The sequence below is a fragment of the Rhyacophila brunnea genome, unplaced genomic scaffold (genome assembly GCF_057557595.1).
Source record: "Rhyacophila brunnea isolate RB1 unplaced genomic scaffold, BYU_Rbru_1.0 scaffold_160, whole genome shotgun sequence".
Taxonomy (NCBI): Eukaryota; Metazoa; Arthropoda; class Insecta; order Trichoptera; family Rhyacophilidae; genus Rhyacophila; species Rhyacophila brunnea.
Genome location: NW_028232817.1, coordinates 306833 through 311951, shown reverse-complemented (window position 1 = coordinate 311951; position 5119 = coordinate 306833).

The following is a 5119-nucleotide window of genomic DNA, read 5'->3' as shown; positions in this document are numbered from 1 at the left end:
ATTGAAATTGTTATTTATACACAAAATTTATATTATAAACAAAAATTATAGTCTTTTTTACACCATTTAAATAGCGAACAAACAAAAACAACACTAGATTTAATATATATGTAAATATGTAAATGAATACTTTATCTGAACATATCACGAAATTGAAGATAATTTACAAGAAATAACTGTAAAACTCACCCTTGCCCAACTTTTTACGTTTACAAATATTTTATGTTATATTGGAACTTATTGGTATATTTTTAAGCAAATTACATAAAGTATTCCAAAAATAATAACCTCTGTTAAAATAATGATTTGTCTAGCTGTGAAAAATTTTCTATATTATTTTCATGAAAATAGAATAATATATACCCAGTCAAACACCATCTATATGCACTGATTCATGCATTTTTCAGTATTGGGAAAAGAATACTATATTTCAGAATTTATAATCTTAGAAAGCTTATTTTTTTTTGATGAAATACGCTGAAAACTTAATTTTTATATTTCCAGTGCTAAGGCTGAAAAATCGACAAAAAGAATAAAAACAAAAGAAATTAATCATTTGATCAAAAAAATACGAATTTTTTTCTATTTATAAGTTTAGTATAACCAACTTTATAAAAGATAAATGGTCATAATTTTTAATGATCAAAAAAATGTATTTATATTTGCTACATAAATATTTAACACGTCCGTATATTATTTAAATATTGCGAATGCGACAAAAATTCCCACATTGAAATAATGAATATCATATCGCAACAAAATTTTTTATTGGTATATAAAATAGATTTCTACAATATAATCCTTATAAGATAATAATATAACACCAATCATCCCTGAAACCATGTTTTTATAGTTGAAAAGTTGTTTGTAGGAGAATAATAGCAGCATAAATAATTGATATCCTATCTACCAACTTAAGCCTATGAATCAATCATATTTATAGGTAAAAAAGAGAATATACTACGAATATTTGGGTACGCGAAATAAAAATCTTAATCAATTTTATATAAAAAAAATTGTCATATAGGGAGAAAAATTTTGATTGATATTAAAATATGACAGCGCTGAATTATTTCTACGATGTTTTAAATTGGAATTTAGATGATGTTTAAAAAACTTATAAGATGTTCTATCACATAAATTAAACGGTCACCTTAAATTAAAAATCATGATCGTAACACAGGTTTGTATTTTTATAATATCTTAGTATTCATGAAAATGCAATTAAAATGGTTTTTATATCAAAATTTTAGTTATCAAAGATGTTATTTACTTCGTTACATTTATAGCAAAAATAACAGATCTATCGAAAATTTTCATCCATGTTACAATTATTTTATAAAATCACCATGAAAGATTTTGCATTTTAAATGTAAGTTTCTTTCCCGAAATAAAATTGCGTTTGTCAATTTAAAGGGGTATATTTATCAGTGATTTATATATTGGCTATAGTATAGAAATTCTCATTTATATATGGGTTAATTTTCTTTTTATCGATTTTATCTATTTAGACGTGTTGGGAATATTGCACAATTCCTTGATGCATCTTTTGACACCTTCCTCTGATCTATCTTCATCAACTGCTCTTCTTCTCTCAAATGAGATGAGTTCAAGTGTCTTGCTGAGTGTAGGAGCTTGCATGTATGCTTCTACTTCGTCCGGTATTTTTAACTCCTTAGCATATTTTTTCTGGCTATAGTATAATTAATATATATTTTAATGGTTAAAGATGTGTAAGATACATTCACAATTTTATTTCAAATAAATTTACAGGTAAAAATATCAATTATAATGCTATAACACTATTTTCATTATTCAAGAGCATTAATAGTAATCTAAATGGATTGAAAATCGATTTTATCTAATCTTAATTGCAAAGTAAATAAAAATTACATTCAGAAAAAACCATTTTTACATAATTTTAACAGTTAAAACTTGAGTTTAATTTTTCAGCAGTCAACAAAGCCAGGAAAATGGTATTCACCATCCTCTAAATTTATGTTTTATTTATGGTTGAATTTACAAGGGAAACTGATTTGCATAAATTATCATTTTAGAAAATTTTTTTGTGCAGCAAATTCCACTATTAAATTCAAAATATACGGTTTTGAATAATAATCAAAGAGGCTAAACTATTGTAGAAATACATAGTATTCTTGATTATTTGCACTTATAAATTATATTAAGGTAAAATAACGAAATCATAAGATTTATATAAGAAGCTAACATAAGAATTTTGTTTTGTTATGGTAATAATTAGTTCAAGCCTTTTCAATATAACTAAGTGAGGTTTAACCGAAAATAAAAAACAAACAAAGGTATCCTTTTCTTTTAAAAACTTGATAGTTTTCTTTAATTTAAATAAAAATAATTAGAAGCCTCCATAAGGTAAGAAAAAAGGCGCAAAAATTATATATATTTTTATCATAAACAAGCAGGATTTCATCTCTTTTTTTAAACCAAAAATTAAAAAAAAATATTGTGAGCTCTACAGAGAAATGCTTCGCGCAATTTTTTATGAAACCATAGCATAGTATTTGGTTTTTTGAATAAAGAGTACTACAAAATAAAATTATATCCTTTATGTGAGCAGATTACATACAGAGATTATTTAAAATTTGTAAATGAATATTAAAATTACAAATAACACGGAAACTATTCGTCCAAACAAAAGGCGACATAAATATTTTAATAACTTTAAGCATTCTAAAATAAAATATTTACTGCACACGGATTTTTCTATTTCCGTCAATTATTTTTCATTGTTGCTTTTTGGTTTTATCGAGGGCTAAAATAGGATGTTAATCACGAAATAGACCCCAATAAAAATTCTACAAATGCATCAAACAAAAAAGAATAGATAATTATTTATAGAATTCATGTATGAAAAAGGCTTATACAAAAAATCTGTAAATATAACGCTAGACATTCATGAATGATCCACAAATTGTAATTAGTTCAAAGCTTTAAGATTATACAAAATATTCCACCTAATATCTTAATTGTTAGTTTCTAAAAAAATTTGTCATTATTTTATTTTGCTTTGCCTAGAATTAAAATTACAAGTTAAAATACATATTACCAGATGAAAAAGTAAATAAAATATATATAAATTACAATTAAATTCTGATAATTCCTCATGATTTCTTTATATCTTCAAATCTAAAAAAAGGCTTGCTCCTAGATGAGAATAAAATAATTTTATATATTAAAATGGTAAAATTATAGCTTTAAAGATACAAATCAATTTAGCTATACATTAAAAAGTAGCAAAAATTGAAATTACTTTGGATTGTATTTTTTATGTTAAGTATAAATTAGATTTAATACAAAGGAAATTGAATATGAAAAAAAGCTTATTATACCTTATTATGCATGGATTTCATGCATATAAAATTGTAGTTTATTTCGAAAAAAAATATTTCTGTTGCTTAATTTTATTATATTCTTACAAAATTCAATATAGATTAAGAAATAAAAATTATTTAATAAAATTATATAGAAATGCATTTTTTGTAATTTTTTTCGTTTCTTTTGAAAATTTAAATCACAATTTCGTTAACCTCAAATAGGATTATTATATCATGAAAAAAAAATTATTTGAATTTCAGATCTATTAAAAAGCATAAACATAAAATACAAGATTCAACCAATTAAATTACAAATATACACAATTTTTTGGATAAACTTAACAATCCTTAAAAAATATCCAACCTTTTTGGTAATTTAGAATCAAAAACGTAAATCAATTTAACGTGTTAATTCGGAAATTTCAAACCATTGCTGAATATAAGTAATGTGGTTTTTGAAAGCAACAAAGTTTATTAATGGCTTCAAAAGATACAAATTATAGTTTTGATGGCTATAATTATATGTGCATATATTACACCAGTGATAAATATCGAAATACCAATCTATTAGGAAATATATATGGCTCAATAAATTGAAATTTGAATTCAAGAAATTGTAAAAATTTCTGTTATTCTATCCTAAAAGCCTCCAAGAAAAACTAGATGCGAAGTTGTTGGCATGAATCAAATATCTACTAGTTGTTTAATAAGTGGGATTAAAAAATCTTTTTCAGACATAGCAGCAAAGATATAGTGATAATGGGTGGGCCTTGAGGCATTATTAAAGCTGATATAACAATGCTTACGTATAAGGTTAATTCACATCGAGAAAGGAGATAATCGATCAAACCTGGGTCTTGACTATTTTAGACACAAGCTAATCACCTAGTAAAGTATTTGATACAGTTTTTTTTGTATAAAACTATTGCCACTCTAATTAATATCAATCAGAGAGTGGTAAAACGGGCTCAGTAATATATGAGGGGGAATAAAAAGGCTATATATTTCATTGAATGGATATTGAAACCATATGATAAAAGATGACTATACCTTTGTTTACACTGATTCTTTGATCTATACTCAAAAAGTTGAGTAGTACAACAATAAGCTGAAGTACAGCAATAGAAATAAAAAATATGGAATAAATAAACTTAGAGGCGAATGATTGAAGATGTTTATGTTTTTTATCACAATAAAGGTAAGGTAAATAAAGCTTTGAATGACATAATTCAAATTAAAGAATAACTGAACACATTTATAAAAATACTAAATTTATTTTATACTAGTGAGGATGACGAAAAAATCAGGAGAGCTACAAAAAAAGCATTCAAAAACAGATACTGCAACCAAAAAAGCGGTTGAAAATTCATACGCAAGTAAAAAAATACCACAACTCTCATCACTCTATTAGCTATTTTCAAGAATACGCCTTACGAGTAGATAATTTTAATTGTGAAACTAACACTCAAATCTAAAACGAATCGAAAGACTGCAAAGATCTGGCTGAAAAGAGTTTATTAGAAAAACTACAATTATATCTTTAAATTAAATATGACTATATCCCAAATCATCTCTAAAGCATCAAATCTCTTTAAATAAAATAACGGGAACAGAAGACAAGTCCTCACGTTCAACGAAATGACATATGCTTAGAATAAAAAAAATCACCGAAAAGATTGAATTCAAAACATCAGGAGAATGCAATAACCTTTATAAATGCAAAAAAAATTCTTAAGAGCACTAGCGGATTGGAAATTATTGACATTATA